Below are 27,899 nucleotides of genomic sequence, written 5' to 3'. Positions count from 1 at the left end.
CCTACAATTTCTCATTGAATAAATATTTACTTTTGTCTATCCTCAGTCAGTTTCAACAGGGGGCCACACCCTCTTCTGATTTGCATGCTCCTGGCCGGGACATGTGACCGTAATGACTTAAAAGGGCTTCTAGTATATGCTGTTTTCTGTTGCTATACTGAGTCATAGGATACCAGGCTATTTATTTAGTTGACCTAAGGCTCTGTGTGATAGCTCTAGGGCAGTGAAAACAGAAACACACAGCAAGAGTCCAGCCTGGGTCCAGCCAATGATGCAATAGTCTACCATTCTGGTTCCAGTAATGTTCAGAACTTAATGCCCCTCACAAACAACAATGGAACAGCTAATAGAAATCATCACTCAAATGATTACACAAACATCAAAATCTGCATTAATACTGTTACTGTTCTCCTTACCCCTCTGCCCTGCTTGGACCTACACTCAACATCCAGGCTAGACTGTTGGTTACACATCAAACATAACACCAGACCAGTTGTACCATATGGCATGAGACTTATCATCTAAGTTTCTCTTATTGTTCATTATTTTTGCTGCAAGTTTTACTGGTGTTAACACCTTTACACTGATGCAGCCTGATAGTGACTTTTTTTTGTGACAGCCATTTCAGCATCAAGCATTTGGGCCAATTGTGACTTCCCCCTAATGTAGCACTTCACATAGTTACTGAGATTATTGTGCTGGAACAATTCTTCAAATCCAACTCTCTATTTTGGCAGGAGATGAAGAACTGAGAGAAGCAGGTTCCTTTAATGATTTCTGCTGTGTAACAGGCTAGTGTTAGGAGCAGAACATTCTGGAGAAGAATCTTCCAGTCCCTAGTTCTAGCTTGAACAACTTGAACTTTCCTCTGCTTCAGTATGTGTAAGACTTCCACATCTGCCCGGTCAGCAATATTCAAGGTGTGCAACAAGGTAAACTCTGACAATTTTTGTCTAAAAGACCAGCCTATATCTAACATAGACGTGAACTGCCATACCACGTCCAGGGAATGCTTGCTGGGTCCACTTACTCTGTTCCCAGTGACTGGCAGTTTTCCTTAAATCTTCAGCTCCTGAAATAGTCTCATGCACATTTGTGAGATGACTTTCCTATGACTCAGAATCAAAGAATCAGAATCACAGAATCATGCAGAGCTGGAAGAGATCACAAAGGGCCATTCAGTCCGGCTCCACACCTTCTCAGGAACTGAGAAACATATACTCCTGACAGGTGCTTATCCAATCTCTTTCTAAAAACTTCCAACAAAGAAGACTCCACCTACCTCTGAGGCAGTATATTCCATCCATGAACAGCCCTCACTGTCAGAAAGCATTTTCTAATATTTACGTGGAACCTCATTTCCCATAATTTGAATCCATTGCTCGTAGTCCTTATCTGTAAAGTGTCACTAAACAAGTTGCACCCTTCTTCCACATGTCTACCTTTTACTTCAGTGCCAGCAACCATCCTCTGTAGCAAAACTAATGGCTCCTCGGTCACACCAGTTGCTCCTGCATCCTCCTCTGATAACTTTATCGGCCTATTCATGAGCTTGATTAATCAGCAGTGCTGAGTATTCTCTTAAAGGTTAGTGAATCATGAAGCCACCTCTGAATGCATTATTTTCCAAAGATATCGTGTTCCTGAGGTGAATAGGAAATGGTTGCTTGATAAACTCTTAACAAACATTTGTACTCAATCAAATATTTGCAGTCAATCAAATTTGGTAATCTTATTAGCCTCAGCATCCATGAAACTTATGTAAATAGAATTCTAGAATTCCTGTGACTGGAGAGTTAGGCATGATCATAAAGGACTAAGATGTATAGATACCATGTTAGAAATCCCACATGACGGTATGAGGATCATTGAGAAGTTTGATTCTTGTACTGGGATTTTTAATGATTTTCCTGGATTTTTGTGTGTATCTGCCTCACTAAAAAGAGGATGATGATGAAGTTGTTTTTATACTACCCGTTGTTTTACTACCAGAAGGAGCCTCAAAGCAGCTTACAATCACCTTCGTTTCTTCTCCGCACAACAGATGCTCTGTGAGGAAGGTAGGGCTGAGAGTGCTCAGTCAGACTGTCTATCAGGACTGTGACTAGCCCAAGTTCATCCAGCTGGCTGCATGCGGAGGTGTGCAGAATCAAACCTGGCTCACCAGATTAGAAGCCGCTGTTCTTAACCACTACACCAAGCAGATAAGAGGATCCTCACCTTAGTGCTGTTTAAATCTGTTCTTTGTTTTTATTTGGTTAACATGTACATTATTTTTACTTTGTTAATTTGTTGTTGCAGTATGATCTGCTGCATGAGTCAAGAGCATATGAGGAGACACAGGAGGAAATGTGTACTTAGCATAGTTAGAATATGGAACTTCCTGATATTTTTCAAATAATCTCCTCCATTGCCCTGATTGGCTTATTTGGAGACTTCCTGCTCATTTGAGCTCACTTCCTCCCTGCTCACCTCCAGAACAGACTGAATGAAGTCAACAGAACAGTCAGAACTCTTCTGTACAAAGTTTTTCTATACAAAGTCTTTCTAAACAAAGTTTGTTTCTCTTCTTAATATAACTAATGCATTCTTTTAAGCAACTTGGTGCTCGGAAGTTCTTTGCATATTTAAAGGGTGCCAACATGATCAAATTTGAGTCCAAGAGGAATAGGCGGGATATAAATATTTTACATAAGTAACTACTAACTGTTTGCCCTTGGGATTTGCTGGTCAGATATAGTCTCTGAATGAGGATGCTCCCTTTAGTCATGGCTAATAGTTGCTCAGTTATTTAGTTGTCTTGTCCCTTTGAAAGCTGCCTAGCTAGTGACCATTTCATTTCCTGTGGCCGCAAATCCCAGAGGCTTATGGTGCTAAGAAGTGTTCCTACTGGACCTTTGATCGACTTTGAATTCAAGCATCTTAAGTAAGGGAGAGAAAAAAACCCTCTAACCATTTTCTTGTCATTCATAACTTTCTAATGCAGTGGTCAGAAGAACTAAGCAGGAGCTGGGGAACCAGGTTCAAATCCCCACTCTGCCATGAAGTTTGCAGAGTGACCTCAGGCCAGTCACAGGCTCCCAGGGTCATCTACCTCACAGGACAGTTATTGGAAGGATAAAATGATGAAAGGGAAATCCCATACGCTGCCCCTAGCTCTGTGGAAGATAGTTGGGAGAAGCGTGCAGTAGGTAAACAGGTCTTTTTCTGAAATAAAAAGCCTCCAATGTTTTCCCAGTTGGGATGCTCTGCTTTATCTTGAGTTGGTATCTCTAGTTTTGTACCATTGGGTTTGTTAACAAAGTTGCAATTATATTTTTAATATTCTCACATTGATTATTTCACAGTGTATTCACTTGAAAATCCCCTTAGAGGTCTGAAAAGTACAAACATAAATAAATGGATTTGTGGGATGAATTCCTTGACAACATCCATCCTATCAGAGCTATCTGATTGTAATATATTGCTGGCTTCCTTGGCAGAAAGAAAAGAAAAGATCTCTACTAGAAACTTGCTGTATAATTTCTTGCAACCTCATGAAAGATAATTAAGAGTTGTGTTTTGCTGGGATGCAGAGACAGCTTTGTCCCCACCCACCATTCATGTGGCCGTTTGCAAAGCCATGGGAATTAATAATAAAAACTAATTTGACACTTTAATTTAATATTAAAGAGTAATATGACCCCCCTGTACAATTCCCACTGTCAGGGATGCTTAAGAAGTGCACCCACCAGACAAATGACCATGCTTTGAAAATAAATTGTCCTTCTACACCCAGCAGCATTGGAAACTTGTGTGCTGCATGGAGAGAAGACAGGACATAGAAGTATCAGGCCAAGTTCTGGGATATTTCCCTAAGGCACAATGCTTGGGGTGAGGGGGGCTTCCTCTCTCCATTCCAGACATTTAGCAAACTAATAGAGGGAAAACGGGAACATTAAATGACAAACCAAGGGACTAAAAGCAGCAGGGCACGAGCAATTGGTTCATATTCCTCTCACATCAAAACTATAATTAAGGCTGCCTGTCCTTTCTTATCTTGTGCACTGAAGAAAAATGAGCATCAAGAAAGGAGAGATGAAAGGGGAAAAAACTAATCTGTTCTTTTAAAAAAGGAAATTCTTAAGCACTGGTGGAAGGAACCCAATTGGCATCCAGACAGTTGAGGAGTCCTTTTTTGTGTACTCACAGCATAATAATCAGTGAAGTGCCAGCACGAAAGTCCCCCCCCCCCTTCTCAGGCCTTTTGCTATGTCCCATCAAGGAATGCCCCCCTCCAGTGGAGGACCTGAGGATCCCCTAGAGCTCGTCTTCAGTCAACAGCAATCCATGGAGAAAATGGATGCCTTGGAGGGTGAACTCTATGGCATTGTCCCCCCCCCCCAGTTCTCCATCATCCCAAGATCCATCCTCACATCTCTAGGGGTTTCCTAACCTGAAGGTGGCAACCTTGTCCCTCCCCATCTTCTGGTGGATGGGGAGGGGCAGCTGGCAACCCTCATCTATTCCAATCCCCTGCACGATGCAAGAAACTCAGAACTACTGCCCGCCCACAGTGACCCCAATTCCTTGCCCAGATGATGCCCCCCCCCCCCAAACCAGAATCTCTGGCCAATCTGGCCTGGAGGAAATTCACTTCCAACCCCAAAGTGGTGATTGGTATTTCTCTGGTTCACAGAATCGGCATTTCTGTGAGATGGCTCTCTAGCCTCTGCTCAAAAACTTCCAAAGAAGGAGAATCCACCGCCTCCCAAAGAAGCCTGTTCCACTGAGGAACCACTCTAATTGTCAGGAACTTCTTCTGGATGTTTAGCCAAAACCTGGGATGTGCAGAATGACTGCATGTGCCTCTGCACCCAACCAGGGATGTTGTTGTTGTTAGTTGCAAAGTCGTGTCTGACCCATCGCGACCCCATGGACAATGATCCTCCAGGCCTTCCTGCCCTCCACCATTCCCCGGAGTCCGTTTAAGCTCACACCGACTGATTCAGTGACTCCATCCAGCCACCTCATTCTCTGTCATCCTCTTCTTCTTTTGCCCTCAATCACTCCCAGCATTAGGCTCTTCTCCAGGGAGTCCTTCCTTCTCATGAGGTGGGCAAAGTATTTGAGTTTCATCTTCAGGATCTGGCCTTCTAAGGAACAGTCAGGGCTGATCGCCTCTAGGACTGACCGGTTTGTTCGCCTTGCAGTCCAAGGGACTCGCAAGAGTCTTCTCCAGCACCAGAGTTCAAAAGCCTCAATTCTTTGACGCTCGGCCTTCCTTATGGTCCAACTTTCACATTGCAACTGGGAAGACTATAGCCTTGACTAGATGCACTTTTGTTGGCAGGGTGATGTCTCTGCTTTTTAGGATGCTGTCTAGATTTTCCACAGCTTTCCTCCCCAGGAGCAAACGTCTTTTAATTTCTTTGCTGCAGTCCCCATCTGCAGTGATCTTGGAGCCCAGGAAAATAAAATCTGTCACTACCTCCATTTCTTCCCCATCTATTTGCCACGTTTAACACACTGAAAATAGATTTCCCTTCACTTGATGTCATCCCAAATACATAATTTTCCAATGGAGACAGTTTATGTGTTCAGCTGCCAGTCATCTGATGTTTGTACCTGTGTGCCCTGACTTGGTTAGCCCACGCTAACCTAATCTTGTTAGATCTTTGGAGCTAATCAGGGTTGGCCCTGGCTTGTATTTGGGTGGGAGACCACTAAGGAATCCTCGGTCATGACAGCAACATGAAACGGCCTATGAGCATCTCGTTCCTTTTAAACCCTACGGGGTCGCCATAAGTCAGCTGTGACTTGATTGTGCTTTCCACTGCCGGAGGCATGGGTGAACCAGCATCCAGGCTGAAATCTGCCATGAAAAGAAGTGTAGTTGAGAGGAATCTTGAGAGGGAACAGTAAAGATAGGCATTTAATCAGTTCCATGAATGCTGGGATGATGACAGAGTTGCAAAGAGCTTGTTTAACAATTTACAGAGAGATCATTTTCAGGCTGGCTGTTCTCCTGACTGGGAATAACAGCATCCAGGTACATGCCGTGGTTGTGTAGTAGCTCCACCCACGAGAGACAACTATTTTGTTTTGATTTGCTTTCTTTTTTGAAGTCTACCAAATTGGCCAAGTTTATAGAAATATTAATGCTCATGTAAACAAGAAGCCCTTCAATGAGCTCTGCTTTGATCTTCCCGGAGCCACACTTTTGTTTATCTTGCTCATTCGATTTGCTAATGACATGGGCTGGAAATCCTTTGTGAGAAAATACAAACTCAGCAGCAGCTTAGAGGAAAAGGAGGTGGGCAAAAGCAAAACACAAAGGGACAGGATGGGCCTGTAAACATGACAAAGGGGCAGATTGGCTCTCATTGCCTTCCACTCAAAATATAGGACGGGCCCATCAGTCCTGGCAGAAATTGACTCCTGTCACATCCCAAGGAAGAAAGTCCAGGGAAACCTTTTTCAGCAATGGCCACAACTTATTTCAAGAATGTATATATAGTAGGAAAGCTGCAGCTCCACAAGTATAACCATGATTGTTTATAACCTGTGTTTCCATTTTAGCAGTCCATAAAGCAGTGTATGGTAAAATCTGATTAAAAACAGATGGTTCAAAATCAACAGAACTGACAAACATCCAAAAGCAATTTTGAATGTAGCTAAAGCTAACTAAAATCAAGAGAACATCTTTTCAAAAGGAGAAACAAAAACTGATCCACACACAAAAAACAGCGACGACACCGTTGAGTCCATAAAAGGGAACCCAAATGAAATGAAGGGCATCTAATGAAGGGAGCTCCAACTTCTTCCAAGTGCTTACCCTGAAACTCTTGTTGGTCTATAAAGTGCTTCTGGACTCAGATCTAACTCTGCCACTGCAGACCAACAGGATAGCCCTCTGAAGTTAAACTAAATTAGCTTTGACAACTCATGAAAAGGCCTTCTGTCCACTCATCATCCACTTGATGGCAGAAAGGCCTCTTTTAGTGTAGATTTTGAGGATCGAGCAGGCTTATATGGAAAAAGACCATATGTAGGTCAAACATCAGAAACATATTGTATTTATATATGCCTGAAAATATACTGCAAGCCTAGAAACACTGGTCCCTATGTTAAGCGGACCACCAGCAATTTCCTGCTAAGGAGGACCCTGCAGCATAAAGTAATATTCATGCAACCCCAGGCAGGCATCCCTCCCTGGTGCCAAGGGGGTGGCTGGAGATCACCCACTATTATATCTGATCTCTAGGTGATGAAGGTCAATTCATTTGGAGAAACTGGCTGCTTCAGAGAATGGACTTGTGATATTATACTTCATTGAAGTTCCTCCTCTATACAACCCCTCCCCCTCTATCCCTGTTCATGACTTCCCACCAGAAAACAAAAACATGAATGTGTTTTGGATAGGGTTGCTGGCTGCTGCCAATATATTACTGTGCACTTTGAAGAGAACATGGCAGTTTCCACTGATACACGGGCACGTCATTTTGTGTTTCCATTGCAATGCTGACTGTGCCATTAAAAAAAAACCCAAACAATTTCTGATCCGGAAATGGAGAGGGGAGGGCAGGCAAACCACTACTGAGATTGTTGTGTTTCTTCTTTCAGACAAGCTTGCCCTGGTTTTTGCCTTGTTGTATGTCACAACAAGAAAGGGGAAGTAGATTCTACCACTTTCCCTCATTGTGGGGCAAAAAGGATGAAGCCCCAAGCTCTACACAGCTGCGAGTTGTTGCCAACATCATATGGAAGCAGCATTAAAACATTGAGAGGCCGGGCAGGCACAAATTCCTCATGTGGAAATGGTCCCTATCACACATCAATTGTCCTCCCTCCATAATTTGCTAAGGAAAGATTCTGTAGGTTGTTTTGCTTTCTGGTGCACTGTCCTCTGGTGGCAAGGTGATAATAGGCCCTCCTTTCTCCCCTGCCTTCCCTCTGTTTGGTATTGTGAGCCTTTCTGGGAGAACATGAATGAATGAGGGGATGTCATTTCACCATACACTCTGTGTCACTTTTAAAAAACTAAATTCATGGGAGCTGACTGCTGACTTGCCCCTACAGTTTAAACCAAACCTGATAATTGATGTGGTAATCCTCAAGCTTCCCTCATTAGCAGCAGCTAATGGTTGGTGTGTTAGCAAGGAACAATCGGAGCAGGACCAATTCAATTAAGGCTCTAATAAAGCCATTGTAAACTACAGTAATGATGGAGTTCAAAGTAGGGATTACGGGAACTATTTGCAGTGGTTTGTGACAGTGGCAGAACTGTCCCTCTTTTTCCCCTGCTAATTGAATGCTATGGGGCTGAGTGACACTGGATGTCTGGTCATGGCAGCTGCTTAGTATGCAGGTCAAAAGAAGACGGGTATTCTTATGGGGAAGTTTCATAACTCTGCCATTCTATTCCAAGCTGTAGTTTGGGTGGGTTTGGGTGGCCATGAGGCCTCTGATGGCAGTTGGGGGAACTGCTGCTGATCAGATAATATTCACATATCTTTCACTTGGTCTCAATATGAAGCTGTCAGCAGTGGAATATTGTGAGTCCAACTTGCACGAGGGAAGTGAAACTTGCCAATGAAGCTAGAATTATAAATGCACAAAAATATGGGGCAACATTAAGAGAGGTCATCTGGATGGGAAATGGTACCAGGTAGCAGAGTAGCTAAAGTACAGAGAATGAAGAGACAGAGTAGCTAGAAGAACAAATCAGAGTGAACAGTGGAGTAAAAAAGGAGGAGAAAGGGACCCAAGGAAAATCAAGGAAATGAGAAGGTGATGAAAAATGAAACACTGGGATAATCTCAGATAAAATCACTATTGAGCTAAAACCGAGCTCACTTTTTGCAAATAGTTTCTTGTCTCCTGCAAAAAGCATTCCACTCCTGATGAATTTGGTGACGGTGGCGGAGGGACACTGAAGAGCCCTCAGGGAATGGCAGGATATAAATCAAATAAATAAAAATAAAATAAAAGAGCACAAAAGAAAGACGGTGCTCTGCAGGAAATATTCCCCTCATTCAGAAGTAGCTCTTTTGCCCTCTGTGACATCATATCATCCCGTATACCCCCTTGTGTGTGCACTATGACATCCCTTTGCCCACACTCTGCCTTCACTCTGCCTTTCCTTCATTTACTTTCAGTGATATCATAATGTAGCCCATGTCCAGTGATCCCCACTGTAGTGCCAAGTGGTGGCCTGGAATCTGGCAATTGTTTTCTGGAGGCAGCTTGCCTGTTGGGCGTAACATCAAAACAGTGTTGAAACGAAAGAAAAACATTGGGTTCGGGAGCTTTGGTTTGATCTTTACCAGCTGACTGTCTAGTGAAGTGCTGAATTTATCTTGGGCAAGAGTGTTCTGCCCCCTTGGTTTGGGTATCGACCGGGTTTGGCAACTTCGGTCTTTGGCCACTCAGGGAGCAGAGCTTCCTCTTTCTTTGATAACTGAAACCACATTTTGGTCTTAAGAGTGCCACTAGACTCTACATTTGTTCTGAAACCACATGTGTGGCCCCCGGTTTTCTCACCCTTCAGGAAATACTTCAGAAAAACCCAGGAGCAATACACCTTTGTGTCCAAAGGGAGAAGCCATTTGGAAGCAGCTGCCTCAGTCATGGGAGGATATTTTGGGTGGAACCTTCCATCATTGTGTGTCTGGAGCCCTTTGCTGCAGGAGCCCTTTTTTTGTGGAGGAGCCCGTTCTCAAAATTTCAAAAGTAACTGTGATCTCAGCACGGAAATTTTTTCTCCCTCTCCCTAAACATTAGAACTTGAGGGCATCCAATGATGCTGATGGGCAGTAGGTTCAGGATGGACCAAAGGAAATTCTACTTTACACAGAGAATGACTGAAATGTGGAATTCACTGCCAGTGGATGTAGAAAGGACACAGGAATAAGCAGGTTTAAAAGGGGGTTACATAGATTCATGGGAGGATAAGTCTATCAATGGCTCCTAGTCATGGTGACTGAGGGGAACCTCCACATGCAGAGGCACTAATCCCCTGAAATCCACAGCCAGGAGACAACAGCAAGGGAAGGCCTTAGCCTCTCTGCCCTGTTGCTGGACATCCAGAGGAACTGGTTGGCTGCTGGGTAAGACAGGATACTGGACTAGACTGACTACTAGTCTGATCTAGCAGGATTCTTTTTATGTTTTCAGGTGGTTGATGGAGATCTGCTATTACAATTGATCTCCAGGTGACAGAGATCGACCTGTGAGGGATCCTTTTCTCCAGAGGTACAGGAAGACATCTTTGGGTGTTTTTCACCCCTCTCTTCAGGCAGGCAGGTGACTTATCCTTCTGACTTCCTGTAGAGGGTGTATCTTCTTGCCCCAGTTTGAAGCTACCAAAATAAACATGAATCTGTGTGAACAGACAAGCCAACTTATTACTCACAAAGAGCAAGAAGCAGCCCTTAAAGGGAAAAAAGTACTATAGAACACTTGGATTGCATAATAATATAAACTCACAACCAGGTCATAGAAAAGGAAAAAGAAAGAATAACAGCAACTTCTAGGGAGGGAAGAAGATGTCTAGGATGTTTAGGATTCGGGCACCAGGTGGGTAAATTGATTTCCTGTCATTTGTGGAAGGACTAATTTATTTTGGATATGAAGGTGGGGTCAAGCTGCAATGTCACCTTATCCTTATGAAACATGCATAACTTGGGATCATCCAAGAATGCTCCAATTTCTGATATTCTTCTGGCTGGAGTCACTGCAATTAGAAACAATGCCTTCATCTGAAGGAATTTGAGGCTAATTTCAGCAATAGGCTCAAAAGGCAGTTTAGTCAGTGCAGTGAGCACCACATTCAGCCTCCAAGTCAGAAATCTATGTTGGACTGATCGTCCCAGCAAGGAAGCTCTTTTTAGAAACTGGACGATATGTGGATGACATGAAAGGCATTTTTTTTCTGGAACCTCAGAAGTACAGTTGAAATTGCTATTAATTGTCTCCAGAGAGTTGCTGCTTTCAGGCCTTGGTCTAGGCCATCCTGAAGGAAATGTATGCCAGGAGAGGAATGAAAAATTCCTTTTCTTCTGCACCATCTACAGAATACCTTCCACAATTGCCTTAAATGCAATTGGTCAACTGTTTTCTTGCTGCTAGCATAGTCTCTGTTACCTGTCTTGAATAACCTTTCCTTAGGAACATTTGCTGCTCATGTGGCTAGGTGGAACCAACCCAGGTTCAGGTGCCACAATGGTCCTTGTTGCAGAAGATCTGGATCTTCCGGAAGCATTCACGGTCCTGCTATTGCCATCTGTAGAATTGCAGAAAATCAGGGTCTTCTTGGCCAGTGAGGTGCTATGAGTATTACCACTGACTTTAGCAGCCTGATTCTTCTCAGCAACCGGGGTAGTACCAGAATGAGGAGAAAGGCATATAGAAGCCCTGCTGGCCATGGTACAAGAAGAGCATCCATTGCTTCTGCCCCCGATTGAACGAACCTGGACATGAATCTGGGGGTCTGGTGATTTAGATGCAACATAAATAGGTCCACTACAGGAAGACTGAATTTCTTCATTATCTCCTGAAAGGTCTCTCTTTTGAGAGACAATTCTCCTTCTGAGATTCTTTTTCTGCTTAGCCAGTCTGCCTGGCAACTGAGGGACCCCTGTATGTGTTCAGATCTGATGCATAGGAGGTGGGGTTCTGCCCACTTTTGTACTTTCAGGGCCTCCACATGTAGAACCCAAGAGTGAGAACCCCCTTGATGGTTGATGTGAGTCCGGGCAACGATGTTATCTATTCTCACTGCTTTGCAAGATACCAGAGATTTTAGGTGGAGTAGAGCTCTGTAAATGACCCTGACTTCTAGAATATTGTTTCGGAGCCTCCTCTTGGTGTCCTGCCAGGATCCCTGGACTATCTTGTCTTGAGCTGTGGCCCCCCAGCCTAGGAGATTAGCATCTGTAAGGATCTCCACTTCCGGAGAGATTAGAAAGGGTTTCCTTGCTCTCAAGTTGTCTGTCTTCACCCACCAGTATAAACTTGTCTTGACTGAAGTTGGGACGAGGAGGTGTACGGACCTCTGGTTGATGATGCTCCACTGGTAAGGACGCAGGAAATTCTGGAGCTGTCTGGAATGTAGGCAGGTTTATTGTACTGTATCTATACAAGTTATAAGCAGACCCATCAGTGGAGAGGTGTTGTCCTGGATCACCTGTAACGCTGTCATCTTGATTTTCTCTGCTTTCTTGTCTGCAGTATATTGCATCCTTTTTTGTGTATTTGTGATTACACCAAGATGTTCCAGACGCTGAAATGGAACTAGGGTGCTCTTTTGAAAGTTCACCAGAAAGCCAAAATGCTGAAGGAGGCTGATCACTGCATTGGTGTTGGCCAGTGCTTGAACCTGAGATGGTGATCTTATAAGGACATAATCCAGAAAAGGATGAATGTGGATCAGTTGTTTCCTGAGAATTACTATGAGATGGATCAGAATTTTGGAAAACACTCTGGGGGGTTGAGGAGAGTCCCAACAGAAGTGCTCAGAATTGAAAGCGCCTGTTTTCTACGCAGAATTATAGAAAGCGATGATGGATGTGTCTGATCGGTATGTGCAGATAGGCCTCTTGAAGGTCTAGGGAAAATAGAAATTCCCCTTGCTGGAGTGCCTCTATTATGGATTGCAATGTCTCCATGTGGAACATATTTCATGAAAAGAGATGAAAAGTGATAGGTGGTCTGTCAGAGAGACATGAAGGAGAAAGAGCACAGGAATGGCACAGAAACCATCGGTTTTGGTCATGTACTGCATTCATTTGCAAAATGGCAAGAGGGAGAAGCCTCACAAGAAGGTATTTCTACTCAGTTATGCCTCTGGAACCTGTCAGTTGGTTTTCTGGCAACTGGGACTCAGAGCAGCCATTCTGCTCCCTGGGTGTCAGTCACCACTTCCAGATTCTGTCTCTTTCTCCTTCTCCCCACTTCCTGTCTCCATTGTTTGTTTAATTCTTGCTTACAATAAAGAACACCAGGGCATTCAAATGCAAATAGCCAGGCACTGGAGAGAAGGGCCTGTGTAAAGTGGTTCTGAGAGAGGAATTTGTGTGTGTGTCTCCCCCCCCCCCCTTGCAGGCTCAATTGCAAGAGCAAGAAAGCAAGCGAGAGCTACAGGATTAAGGCCTATAAAACACAGGCTGTCTGACTATTTTTGCTGGAGGGAGGGGTGCGGGAACTTATTGGAAATGAATTTTGGCAGGGACCAAATATTCATTAGGAAAAAAGTCACCACAATTGGCATCTGTGTGGAAGCCTTGCTGAATTAGAGGCTGGCAAAGCTGCAGTCAGGAAGGCTGGAGGAAAAGCTTTGTTCAGTAAAGTAAGTCAGTGATGTGTTTTGCCCAGAATGCCATTAAGTTTTGCTGGTACTGTGGAGCTGCCTATTCCTGCCCATTGTCTTCTTTGCTTTCCTGTGCCTCTTGCTGCACTTTCCCCCAAGTTGTTTCCAGCTTTCTTCTGAATGAGTCATGATGTCTGTTTTTTCAGCACTTAGAAGGACCGCTTCTCCTCACACGAACCCCCACGTCAGTCGCAGTCTTCTCAGCCGTATCTCCTTTCTGAGAGGCTGCCTTGAGAGGTGAGCTCCTCTTTACCTTCATTTTGTGTTGCTGTCCCAATGCTTTTGAAAGGCTTCCTGGAAAAGGGGTCAGAGAGATAAGATTTTAATAACATCTATGGTGCACTCCCAGACAGAGTTACCTTTGTGACTTCAATGGATTCAGATGAAGGGAACTCTGCTTAGGGTTGCACTGTTAGGGAGGGTGGTTGTAAAACTGTTCTTTTTAGAAAGGCCTTTCCTTTAGGGCAGGCTTTCTCAACCAGGGTTTTGTGAAACCCTGGGGTTTCTTGATGTCCCTGGAGGGGTTTCCTGAACAGGTGGGAGTTGATCTTATACAGGGTTTGTTAGGTTTTAGTAAGTTATATACTTGTTTTATGTGGGGTTTTATTCTGTAACCCACCACAAGACAGTTTGCTGATAATGGCGGGTGACCAATCCAACAACAACAACAACAATAATAATATTTTTGTTAAGACCATATGTGGTTATGTCACCTCCCCCCCATCCTTCCCAAAATGATGGGCCTGGAAGGGGTGGGAAGGGGAGGAGCCCCAGGTGGGTGTGGACACAGCTATGCTTCCCAACCATATTCTGCACAATCGTGCCACTTCCAGGGTTCCTCAAACCCTGAAGAATATTTCAGGGGTTTCTCAATGGTAAAAAGAAAAATGAGTAAGGCTGCTTTAGGGCCTAACTAGAAGTTATATAATAAAATCAGAGTCCAGTAGCACCTTTAATACCAACAAAGATTTATTCAGGGTGTGAGCTTTCGAGTGCAAGCACTCTTCTTCAGACTAAGAACTCCTTACATAACAGGGAATATATAGCAAAAATCAATTCTGTTACATCAGTAACCAAATACAGCCAATCAATCCTCTGAATTCAGTGTAGTTTACAAAAACACAATGAGAGACCAAACTGCCTTTTATCCGTGATCAAAGGCTCTCACCTCCCTATATGCTGCTTGCTCCATCTGTCTCCATACAACTGTGAAACATTCGTGTCAGGGAATTACTGGTAATTATCTATCCCAAAGCTAGGGAGTCAAACTCAAAATTCTGTTACATTGCCATATCTTACAGTCACACTATCACAAATAAAATACATAATGAGGAATATGGATACATGTTGAACAAGGTTAGCATGAATAGTGAGATAAAAAATCTTTGTCCCTGTTGAGTCCTGAGTATGTCATAGTATTGAGTGTTGTAATAACTTGCATTTCTGCAATCTCCCTTTCTAGCCTGTTCTTGAATTTCCTTTGTAATACAATAGCTACTTTCAGGTCCCTTATAGAATGTCCTGGAAGGCTGAAGTGTTCTCCCACAGGTTTTTCAATTTTGTGGTTTTCGATGTCAGACTTGTGCCCATTAATTCTTTGACGTGGGGTTTGACCTGTTTGCCCTATGTAGAGAACAGAGGGACATTGTTGGCAATTGATGGCATATACTAAGTTGGAAGATACACATCAAAGGTGTATAGGCCTTTGATGGGTGATGCTGTTAGGTCCAGTAATTGTGGCATTGGAGTGTATATGGCAGCAAAGTTGGCATCTAGGTTTGTTGCAAGCTCTAGTACCAGTGTCCATGTTCACATGAGATGCTGCATTGTTGTGGGTGAGGAGTTCTTTGAGATTGGGGGGCTGTCTGTGTGAAAGAAAAGGTTTACCCCCCCCCCTGTGCTTGGAAAAGGGAACTGTCATTATCCAGTAGGGGTTGCAAGTCACTGATGATGTGTTGTGCTGTCTTGAGCTGAGAACTATATGTAACTACTAGATCTAAAGCCCATTTCACTCAGGAATGAAATGGGCACTAGATTGCCTGGGAGCGGGGCCACCCCCCACCCGAGGCTCTCTCGAGCCTTCTCCTGGCTGGCGGAGCGGCCTCACCACGTCATAGATGCGGTGAGGCTGCTCCGCCGGCCGGGAGAAGGCGGCGCGGCCCAGCGCTCACCCGTGGCTGTCTGTGCGGGTGAAGCAGGCAATGGGGCGGGATGGACACTCGGAGGGGCCAATCAGGAGCAGCTTCGCGGCTCCTGATTGGCCCCTCTGAGTTTTTATCCCGGACAGGGCCCTCCCTAACTCCTCCCACAGTGCCCTTACTGCTTTATTCAGTCCGTGGCGCTCCGTGCCACGGGGCTGTTTAAAGACTAGTGGTGTTCTATTGTTTTCTCTTTGGGATCTGTCTTCTAATAGGTTTTCTCTTGGTATCCTTCTGGGTTTGCTAATCTGTTACATAGTCCTCATGCTTGCCCTGATTTGCCAGTGGGCTTTCTGTTAGATACACTTGGTAGATTCCACAGTCAGAGCTCAGCTCTTAGGTTCTCAGGGGCCTGATTCGATTGGAGCCATGGTGCACATGGAACTGTCCTCACTTGCCATTTTCTTGACCAGAAATAGCCCTGGGGAGCTATTTGCCTCCCCAGGGGGCTGTATGTATAACCTCTATACCCAAAGTGGTAGGGTTGCCAAGCCCCCACTGGTCACTTACAGGGGATGGGGGGTAGATCCAGGTTGGGAAAGACCTGGACATTGGGAGTGGGGTGGTTGCTGGAGAGGACAGGGACTTCAGTGGGGTACAGTCCACTATCCAAAAAAATCAATTTTTTCCCTAGGGGAACTGATCTCTACGGTCTGAAGATGAGCTATAATTCTGGGGTTCTACCTGGAGGTTTGCATCTCTACCAATAGGGTAAGCATCAAGAGAAGTCAGTAATACAGTTAAGCGGGAAGGCTTAAGCCCTGATTCCCAGTCCTTCATGGTCTTGATCCAATTCATGTCCTTGCATAACTAAGAACTAAGTTCCTGGCAGGAAATCTGAAATATTATTATTATTTATTGTATTTATTACCCAGCATTTCTCTTCAGAATTAGGGCAGGGTACATCATAATAAAAGCATACAGAATAATAAAATATACAAATGCATACAATAAATAATTAAAAGTCATCTAAAAACAATTCCATCCTAATTGCCTATTCTAACTTTCAGCAGCGAGGAAGGGGAGAGGGGGAAGAGGAGTCTTATCGACCCCAAATGATGTATAGTTGGAGCTTGGATACACAAATGATTCAGAGGCCTTGCAGCAGAGTGAGCCATGACACAAGGACTGTTTAGTATGTAGCTAGGCCCTTCTGTTGGAGGCTGCAAGCTTTCTTGTTGATTTGGCTGAAGGGACTGCTAAGATATTGCTGCTGCGTATATTTCAGTTGTAATTGTTAAATGCGTTGTGACATATTTTGTAAGTTGCCTTTACCCACGAGAAAAGGTAGACATAAAGGTTTTGAAAATTTAGCACCCTCCCCTCGTTTCTTAGATTGGCCCTCATTATTTATTTCCCCCCTTTTGCAGTTCCTCATGTAAGAATTTGCTGGCACTGGCATTCCCTGCTACACTCATTGTCTGAGCTTTTATTGTCTCTTGCTCCTTTGTTCAGTGCTTTTTATTATTATTTATTCCACATTATCTGAGCTCCATCTTTGTAAGCACCTATTAGACCTCTGAGATGGATTAACTTTGGGAAACTAAACTGATGAGGTGGTGCTCATCCCCCGGTCTCTCCAGTTAAAGTAGCTCATTCCCTGGTATCTCCAAGTCCACACATTCAGTGAATGATTGGCCTGTTCATAATTCTTTGGGGCAATGCAAATAGATTTCTATAAAGAAATATGCAGAAAGCATCCTCCTCAAGAATCATGTTTCCTTCTAAGGGAAACATCTGTTTCTAATCAAAGAAGCAAGGCTGTAATCATAAACCCATTAACTAGGAAGAAATGCTGGTGACCTCAGAGGGACTTAGTTTTGAGAAAGCATGTTGGGGTATTTTTTAAAAATTGTCAGTATGAAAAGCTAGATAAGAAGCCCGAACGGCAGAGGCAAAGCCATATGGGTACCCACAAATGCTGTTGGCAGCCTCATGGTCTCCATACAATTCTGCTTTCTTCAATCAAACTCATTAAATAAAAGACATGTAGAAGCCAACGTATCACTTGCAACAATGGCAGTAACTTTTTATTGTTCTTGGACACTTTCAATTAGAATGCAGCCATTTCCAAACTCTTTCCCTTAACTCAAAACCAATCCCCAGGTGAACATGCAAGTTTCTGGCCAAACGGACATTTTAACATTAAAAAGCAGATATGGAAGACTGGCTTTGGATCGGGGCCATGGCACTTGGGAAGGTTTTTCAGCTCCAGCTCACTATGCCGTTTACCTGAGAAAAATAGCCTAGTAAGTACAATATGGGTCTTTACCCATAATGTGGCTAACTGGTATCTCAGGAAGTCAGTTCTACTGGAGACGTAGCATGGTAGGGGAATCGTTAACCCATTACACTAAGCACCATGGCCCTGATCCAAATCCCCTCCAAAGAGATACCAAGATATGAAGTTGGGATGTGCTTTAAAACTGAGCTATAACCCTTCTTCATCATAATAATTATATATAAATATTATTTTTATCATCTTCAAATGGTTGAGCCAACCAGTGTATTAGTCCCCGTCTTGGAACTTGACCTTTATAAAACTGACACATTCCCATGCACACAAAAGGACTTTCATGGGAGATCATCTTTTGATGTGCCCTTTATCTTATTCATTTATTGGCTGTTAGAATAATAGACTGCAAAATAGATACTGTGTATTCTGGCAGTCTGCCACTAGCCATGCAAACAACTCTGTGATGCTAAACAGTTAAGTATGACTAAGAGCCTCTTGTGGCGCAGAGTGGTAAGGCAGCCGTCTGAAAGCTTTGCCCATAAGGCTGGGAGTTCAATCCCAGCAGCCGGCTCCAGGTTGACTCAGCCTTCCATCCTTCCGAGGTCGGTAAAATGAGTACCCAGCTTGCTGGGGGGTAAACGGTCATGACTGGGGAAGGCACTGGCAAACCACCCCGTATTGAGTCTGCCATGAAAACGCTAGAGGGCGTCACCCCAAGGGTCAGACATGACTCGGTGCTTGCACAGGGGATACCTTTACCTTAAGTATGACTATGGCATGGGAGAAGGGTATAGCTTTCTGATAGCATGCACATTTTGCATACAAAAGATCCCGGGGTCAGTCTTACATCGATGTAAAAGATACCTAGCACTGGGAATGGAAGAAATCGAGCTACCATCTTTGTCATTATACAGCAGTGGGTTGAAGGTTGATCTAGATATGACAGCATCTCCATGACCATCATGGAGTTGTTGTGTCAAAGACTACACTTGGTGTTCTGGCACAGTCTCCAGTACGTACACAGGCAAGGGTAATAAATCAAATGTTGCATTAAGGTCTGAGCCTGATGCATTTACTATTCCTGGGAGCTTCCAGGAAGCACAAAGGCTATAAGGTATTAAGGCACTGAATGACACAGATTTAGCAAACCAGTCCACAAAGAGGTATAGAACCAGATGTTCTATCCAAGTATCAGTGAGGACTGGAATTCAAGGTCCAGAGACAAATCGAGGAACTCTCTTTGGAAAACTAACTCAAGGCTAGCAGCAAGGCAAGGACAGACACTGTTTACCAAAAGCCTGGGAAGGCAGAGAGCAAAATTTGTTCTCACAGGACGATTCCACACCAGTGGTGCCATTCCGGGCTGCCACTGGCACATTGCTGTGGAGCTGCATACTCCGTCCGCAGTGTACTGCATCCCCACAGGGGACACATTTCAGCGCCAGATCATCTCTGTTGGTCCCTGCAGCACTGAAAGGGAACATGGAAGGATTGGTGTTCCCTTAGTGTGGGGCCTCTGGGGCCCAATTTATGCCAGGCTCAGTATGGTGGCAGCTGGGCATCATTGTCATATGGACACGGGGATTAGCCCCGGGTTCATATAGACGCCACCCCCACCTTTATTGCTTGTCCGGAATCAGCCACAGATTGTCTTCTGTATCTTGCTTGTATCAGCCTAATTAGCTGAAACCTGGGGTCCATTCCGCACAAGTTAAAAGTAGAAGTCTTACAAATGGTAAATGCTACAAATTTGATATTCCGCATGACGTTGCACACAATCTGCAACACTCCTGCAACACTAGCGCGAAAATCGCTTCATTGTAGTGATTTCCGGGGAATCCAGAAAACTGGATTCACCCTCAGAAAATTGCTACACTCCTGCCAACAACCTGCAACACTTGCAAAAAAGACCTGTGCGTTCTCAATGTTGTGGTTGCAACAAAGTCGCTCCCCCTGGCTCTCTCCTCTGAACTTCCGGCGAAGTGATTGCCATTTTTTTTCCTCGGAGCGAGCGGGGAAAGCAACGAACCAGCGAGGCTTCATTCACCCAGCGAGGCTTCTCCGGCTACAGTCCCTCCACAGAAGTGCTTTAAAGCTCCCCTAAGTCCCCCAGCACAACACAGCCCCCTGTTTGCCAGTTCCCTTTAATATCAGCTGAAAATCACGCCCGTGTGTGTGGGGATTTTTTTTCCACTTGGGGGAGCGTGGTAACGATGACTCGCCAGCTTACACGCCAGCTAGATGGGTCTCTACGTTAGGAAGAATCAAGGCATATTCGTTGAAACGTGTGTGTGTGTTTTTTTAAACCTGTGCTTAAAGGGAAAGGGGCTTTTCGGGAGCATGATAACAACCGCCCATTGGCTGTTCATTTGATTGACGGCCAGGGGCAGGAATAAGCACAGAAAAAAATTGCTTCCTTTCTAGCGATTCCTGCGAGACCGGAAACCTGTGGGGAACGAATGAAACGCTACTGGATTCTACTACAAATGCAGGTATGCGGCACGCCGAGATTCCACTATTTAAAATATCGTTATTGCTTTGTGAAAGCAATTGGCAACATTGGTCCTTGTGCGGAATGGGCCTGGGTGTTCTTACTCATTGAGTCCTTACTTCTGCATCAGCTCTGTATTGGAGGCCAAAGCTGACCAATGTTGTACTAATAACCTAGCACCCCTCTGCCTCTCCTGAGCTGTCAATCTCACCTTTTGCCTCTGCTGACTCAGGAGGCCCCAGAGGTAAGAGACAACTGATTTCTGTTCCTTTGTCTCCCACCAGAACAAACAGCTCTCATCCTGTAAGTTTCTGACTCTAAATCCAACTGCTCAGATAAGCATTCCACTGGTGCAGCTCCTGATGGGTCATGTAATAAAATGTCTCTTTGGTTTCTGAATGACATAAGCAGACCATTGCAAAAGACAGAATTCATATGATACCTTTTATTAGGGCCAACCAAAATGGCATCAAACATTGTATAAGTTCCTAAGCTTGCCAGAATTCTTCATCAAGTCCAATGTTACAAAATAAGGGGGGGGGGGGAAGGCACATTTCCAAATCATGATCTTCAGACCATATCTTAATTATGGGTTTGGAGCCTGGGATCCCTGTACCCCCAGACCTCAGTAAAGTGTACCTTTCCCCTGAATATGCTAACCTTGTTCAATCTTCTTTCTTCCTCTCCCTTTTGTTTATGTTAGATGACTGACCCACGGGTGGTTCAAGACTATTCAAAATGGTGAGACTTCCCTTAATTTCCTTTATCAATATTGATTTTCTCAGGGAAATGTCTAGCAAATATTAATTAGAAAACTCAAGACAAGGATTTGCTCCACTTGTGTAAGCATTTTATGTAGCACTGTGAAGAGGCTGCTTTGGGCTGAAGAGAAATATTGAATCTGTTAATATCAGATTCACCTTTGTGGCTCTGAACAGAATGTCAAATTCTCCTTAAAGTGCCTGATCATACCAAGCCTATTTTCAGTTCACATCAGAATGCTTCATAGCCCAGTCCTAAGACCCTAGGAAAAAGGAGGTGATTTAAACCAGCAGAACTGTGAAGGTAAGGCCGCTTGGACAGGATATGTACAAAGATGAGAAAGGACAGGTGTAATGGGTCAGCCAGAGCTTAGTGATGGTGAGGACTCCTCAGAGGAGGAGAGGCCCTCTGTAGTCAGCCCAGAGTCAACAAAAGCCAACTAGCAGGAAAATGAGATGCTGGCATGCCAGGTTTTACAATCAAGAGCTAGTGCATCCAGCAGGGGAAAGTCAGCTGGCTATTTCCAAGTACTCCAAGAACACCTTCACTTTTAGAGCAATGCAGAAGAAGGCTGAAATGGAGTTACAAGCTAGGCAGAAAAGTACAAACCTCCTGGTTTGATGCCAGCTACTTGCTGATAGTGAAGATGAGTATTCGCAGGATCGGGTCTGAAAAGCAGCGGTGTGGCTATAGTTTTCCAAGAGATACAAAGACTACAGCAGATGCTGAATGGGTGACACTGCCTTGATTGATTCCTAGAAGCCTGATCTTAGACTGGATGATGGTGATTAATTTATGGAAACCTGACCAGACTGGGATGACACTGGACTTCTGAAATCTCCTTTGGCCTTGTTATCTTTGGAGATCAGGATAAGATGCTGTAACCTGACAGCAGTACAACAAGCTACTGTGAAGTGAATTGAAACAATGAACAAAACATCATTATAACTTAGCGTTTAATAATTACATTTTAATTTTTATATGGTCTTTGTATAGTTTTATGTTTGTAAACTTCCTTGAAGATTTTCATTAAGGGCGGGGATATATAAATAATAGAAATAAATAGGTAAATAAAGGCTGTGAAGTGTGCTGATATAACCATTTGGGTTACTTGAGAGATTCAGGGTCAGGATAATGGGAGAGGCCAAGTAGGGGTGAGTAGGGATTATGCTTATGCTTTATACAAGGCCATTGTGAGACAGCTTTTCACTCTTATTAACCCTCTAATAATGTATAGTATAGCACTTTCAGCAATTGTACATTTCTTTTAGCATCCAGAACACTTAAAACAGATGATCACAATGTGTGTTAAGATCACCAGCCTCCAGGTGATACCTGGAGACCTGTCCCTATTATAATGGATCTCCAGATGACCAAGGTCAGTTCCCTTGGAGAAAATGCTGCTTTTGGAATGTGGACTCTCTGGTATTATACCTCCCTTCCCCAAACCCCACTGTGAAGGCTCCACCTCCAAAATCTCCAGGAATGTTGCATCCCTAGTGTGGGTCTGTGTTTCAGAGGGATGAGCATGAGAGGCTCAAGTCACCAAGTAAATATAACCCATCAGACTTGCAGGTCACAGCTTATTTTCTCAGGCACCATCCCATCCTAGCTTCCAGTCATTTGGCTCCATGCAAAATTAGCAAAAACTAATTTTGGCATTTAACATCATGTGGAATCAGGACTTTGTGGGCTGGAGATATCCATGGCATATAACATCATGTGGAATCAGGACTTTGTGGGCTAGAGATCTAAAGATTATCGACAGCATCAACATTGCTTTCAAGAGTCTTAAACCACACCTATGTGGACTGCAAATGGAGTCATTTGCCAGGAAGCCTGCCTAGGTGAGATATTGCTCACATCCTGAAGGGCATTTTCCTGATTCATCCCCATTCAGACACAAAATGAGAATTCCTTTTATTAATAGATGGTGGAAGTCTAGACATCGACCAGTGATGGAAGATGAAGAATAGCAGGTTTTTTGTACCCCGCTTTTTACTATGCAGTCTAAAAGCAGCTTACAACTGCTATCCCTCCTCTCCCCACAACTGATATCCTGTGAAGTAGGTGAGGCTGAGAAAGCTCTGAGAGAACTGTGACTGGCCCAGGTCACCCATCTGGCTGCATGTGGAGGAGGAGTGGGGAATCAACCCTGGAGGCCTCCACTCTTCACCACCACACGAAGGTGGAGGTAATGCTTGGAAGGATCAGGAGGCAGAGCTACTGATACAGACAGAAGATCCGGAACAAAGCTACAATCTTCACCCAGAAGAGGGAGTGGAGACAGCTACCCCCTGTGGTGATTGGCTTGGCAGGTAAAGAGGAGTGGCTGAGAAAAATCCTTTTGCCTTCCAGTGACACTGAGATGGGTAAATGGACAAGGGATCTTTGCATCCTGCAGGGGACTTGATCCACTGAGGCCAACGGATTCCTGTACCAGGCAAAGTATTAGTAATATCTTTGCTTTTGAGTAAAACTGTATGAGAGGGGAGGGGATGCATTCATAGAAAAAACAGGATCCCAGCAAGGCACCCACCCATTCAATTGGCAGCCTGTGTGTTTATACACGAGCTATTGATTAATGCTTCTTTAGACTGACTGGATCTTGTATTTGCCCCGTGTACTTCAGAAGTCTGCCAGAACTCCTTTTGGGTGAAGAAAACAGCTGCCTGCCTCAAACACAGGTGCTTCCATTCAGCAGAAGTTGGCACCTGTTCACCATTGCCATGTATGGACATTGCTAAATCACTGCTCAGTGATCGCCCGGCTTTTTGTTGCTAAAATGAGGTCAACGGTGCAGCCCTCTTTCCCATGGGGCTTTGATGGAAGGAAGTTGAAGGTATCCATGCTTGTAAAACAAAGTGCAGCAGCAATGATCAAACTGTAACCACAGATATAGGAAGGACTGTTAAAAGGATAGACTGAAGGGACAAGGCAGGGGGCACCCCGAAAGCTATACAGCAACACCATGAAAATATTCACTATAAGGCACTGAAGAATAGAATAGTTTCTACAGTTTTTTCACCTGCAAAGTTCCATAGATTTTGCCCTTTTTAAAATCCTTTTTTGTTGGGGGGGGGGGTGTATTTCTCCTCCGAAACATTTGCTTCATTTTTAATTGGTTCTCATTCATTTCTGTGTGCTTGTTGTCTGCTCCTAGACTGCCTGCATTACAGAATATCAAACATTTAGAATGTCATCTCTAGAGCATGAATCATTCCAACCAAACGCTTCTCAGCATTCCTTATGGTTTCTCTCCAGGAGTCAGTTTCTCTATAATGTCTAGTTTTAAACACCAATTGTTGGATTTTACATTAGTTTAAACAAGGACCATCTTTTAAATATGTAAATATTTGAGAGCCAGTTTGGTGTAGTGGTTAGGAGTGTGGACTTCTAATCTGGCATGCCAGGTTCGATTCTGCTCTCCCCCACATGCAACCAGCTGGGTGACCTTGGGCTCGCCATGGCACTGATAAAACTGTTCTGACTGGGCAGTGATATCAGGGCTCTCTCAGCCTCACCCACCCCACAGGGTGTCTGTTGTGGAGAGAGGAATGGGAAGGCGACTGTAAGCCACTTTGAGCCTCCTTCGGGTAGGGGAAAGCGGCATATAAGAACCAACTCTTCTTCTTCTTCTACTCCCCATGCCCAACAAATCCATACTGTTTCAGTTGAGGCCATGGTTTCACCCCATGTATTGAACCCAGGCAGCTTACCTGATAGAATAAGTAGAATTTCCAGAATGACCACTTGGATGTGCTGGAATTCAACCTCCACTCTAACAATTTCTGTGTGCTTGTTGTCTTTCAGTTTGCCTTTCAGTTATATTCCCCATGTTACTGGTACCCACATGTCCCAGAACTGTGACTATTTCTCATATAGATACCTTGAATGGTATTTGTAATCTGATGACTAGTCAGTTAGCAGCCTATCACAAACCTGACTCTCATGATGTTTTCCCCAGAAGAAGGTCTCACCCTGTTCCCTGAAGCATACCTCTTCACCAAGGAAGATATGTCATATTGCATAAAACAGTTGTCATTCTATGGAATAATTTTCCACTCGATATCCCCCTCTGCCAGCCATAGGAATTGTTTTCAGTGTCCCTGAAGATCTTTTCCAGCTCTCTCTGTTTCCTACATCTCCTTCAGGTCAGCCACTTTGTCCTTAGTTCCTCTCCACCCTGAAAATCATGAGCTCTTTGCTTCACTGCAATCTCTGCCTTTTGGCATTTTCTAGTCTGAAAAGAGACCTGAATCAAATTCTACCTGATTTACAAGTTCAGGTGAGCATGCTATTGCTAGTGTGTCCATGTGTAATGGACTGCACTTTTAAAAGCTTAGAAAGGTAAAGGACTGTGAATGGCTAATTCTTCACAAAGCCAAAGAGCCTTGAGTGACAGGCTGCACCGAGTAATCTGATTGGTTAGCACCAGTTGAGCAGAGAAGACTTCTGAACTGGATGCTGAGGACTGAGTTTGATTTCAGCCCTAGCTGTGGTTGAGTCTGATTTAGCCCTAGCTGTGTGATGGCAGAAGGCAGTCTCAACCTCACAACTTTTCAGCCCGTGATTTCACCTGACCTTTCCCCTCTATGCTAAATAAAATATTTAATTTGGAATTTTAAAATGTCTCAAGTGCCATTTTCAGTGGCTTGTTAAAGGGTGCTCTAACCCACCCTGCAGGTTCCTGGGCTGAGCCAGTAGTAAAATATCATACTGAGTGTGACAGCCAAAATTCTTCAGAAAAGCAGAAAACAGACCACTTGGGGTGCTCAGTTAGAAAGGGAAAGACAACCAGAGGGATAATCTTGCCTCTGAGGGAGGCCGTCATAGTGCGTTTGCATGGTATCTCTTTAAATGCTGTCTTTACACTCTGGACTCTCTTCTCCTTAGCTGACCCTGCACAGCAGTCTAACCCACCTGCTACTTTTCCAGCAGCATGCTTTTCCATTGTGACACCTATGGCCTTTGGCCTTTCCCTCTTCTTTAAGTTTCCGCGTAGAGAAGGAGAATGTCTGCAGCTCCCCAGGGATCACATGTTTCTACCACCAAGTGCTCGTGCCATGACGTGCAGGATCACAACTCAGAGCAGGCCATGGGAGCTCTCTGCCTCCACCCTCGTTCTGCCAATGACCCACTTGGATGCATTACTTTCCTTAAGCCACAGTGGTGTAATTATGTTTGCTTTTCTTGTAGGAGTGTTTGGAGACATCATTAATTAATATTTTTATGGCAGCCGTGCCCAAGGGCCCTCAGCCACGACTCCAGCCTTATTTGTGCTAGACTGTATATATGCATGTAATAAGAGCTGGCCTCCTCCCGGGAGCCTGCCGGAACAAGGCACTGTGCGGCTCGCAAGCACAGCCTCCTCTTCTTGCTGAAGTAGATCAGGAAGGTCAATGAGACTGGAGAGGTGGCAGATGGCTCAGAGAGCGCCTCGACGGCTCAGGCAGCAAGCTGGCCACCATCGCCCTGTTTTGTTTCATTTCCCATCAGCCCGTGGGAACAAGGCCTGTGCCGTTGCTTTCAGCTCCAGGTCTGAGAAACCTGTTCAGGGAGGCACAGGGAGGGCAACAGCAAAGACTTTGGTTGCTGCCCCTCAGTCAGTCGATGGTCATTGCCATGGGACAAATTATCCCTCATGCAGCACCAGGGCCCAGTGACATGATTTACTCCATTTATACTTCACCCTCCCCGCACATGCCATGTGGAGACAAAGCAACTTTCAGCATTCTCCTTTCCTCCCAACGAACCAGCGAGGTAGGTCAGATTGAGAGTGTGTAAATGGCCCACACATACCTGGCTAGCCTCCATAGTAGAAACAGGGTTTGAACTTGGATGTCTGAGATCTATTCTGTCACTATGACCACCGCACATTGATCACTACACTACACAGACTGGAGTAGCTGGAGGAGAAAAAGGATTGATTTGGTTTGCATGATGGAGCATGTAAAGATCACACCAATGAGTAGGGTTACCAGCTCTGGGTTGGGAAATACCTGGAGACTTGGGGGGGGGGGGCTGGGATGGGCAGGGAAGGACCTCAGTGGAGTATAATGCTATGGAGTTTACCTTCCAAAGCAGCCATTTTCTCCAGGAGAACTGACCTCTGCAGCCTAGACTCAGTTGTAATATCAAGGGATCCCAGGTCCCACCTGGGTACTGACATCTCTACCTAATTAATCTCTGATGTCCTTTATAAATCAATAACTGACCCAGGGTACCATTTTGGCTCCCTTTCTGGGGGAAAATGATAGAAAAAAACAGTTGCCAATCAACACTAGGCCTTCCTGGACAACATTTACTGATGATCATGCATTCTAAGAGGACACATTCGTTTATTTATATCCTGCTTTTTCACTAGCTAGGGCTCCAAGTGACTTAGAACACAGTTCTCTGATCCTCCATTATCCCTCAACAACAAGCCTGTGAGGTGCATCAGGCTGAGAGTTTGTGAGGAGCCCAAGTTCATCCAACAATTTTCCACGGTATCTGCATCCAAGTCTCCATGATGTGTCCCAATGGCTTCTGAAGGTGCTTCTCTGCCAACAGGTACAATCAGCAACTTTCTGGAAGCCTCCTAAACTTCAATTTTCTGTGGCAACTCCCACATTATTTGCCTAAGGCTCATGGGAAAACCCCACCACCACCTACCTGTTCCTATCATTTTGCAAATTGTGCAAAATAGAATTGTTCAGGTGGGCATTATGGTAGAGGAGCAGAGCTGTAAAGTAATGGATCCACTTGGGAGGTGATCCCTGTTAGGGATACTGTGCTTTCTGCCTTTCAATTCTTCAGCCTCACTGCATTAGCCAAAGGAATTTTGCTGTTAGACTTTAATGTTATCATATTTTGTAA

At 44.4% G+C, this 27,899-nt stretch overlaps 1 long non-coding RNA gene across 1 annotated transcript; it reads left to right on the top strand.

Moving 5' to 3' along the window:
* Positions 1–13,460: 13,460 nt before the first annotated feature.
* On the top strand, positions 13,461–27,684 carry LOC143839114 (uncharacterized). The gene is made up of 5 exons (XR_013231621.1): positions 13,461–13,588; positions 16,184–16,260; positions 20,210–20,277; positions 20,980–21,017; positions 27,406–27,684. It is a non-coding gene; the product is annotated as an uncharacterized LOC143839114 (long non-coding RNA).
* The last annotated feature ends 215 nt before the right edge of the window (positions 27,685–27,899 follow it).

Source organism: Paroedura picta, chromosome 5, assembly GCF_049243985.1.
Source record: "Paroedura picta isolate Pp20150507F chromosome 5, Ppicta_v3.0, whole genome shotgun sequence".
Classification (NCBI taxonomy): domain Eukaryota; kingdom Metazoa; phylum Chordata; class Lepidosauria; order Squamata; family Gekkonidae; genus Paroedura; species Paroedura picta.
This window is presented reverse-complemented; position numbering and strand designations above follow the sequence as displayed.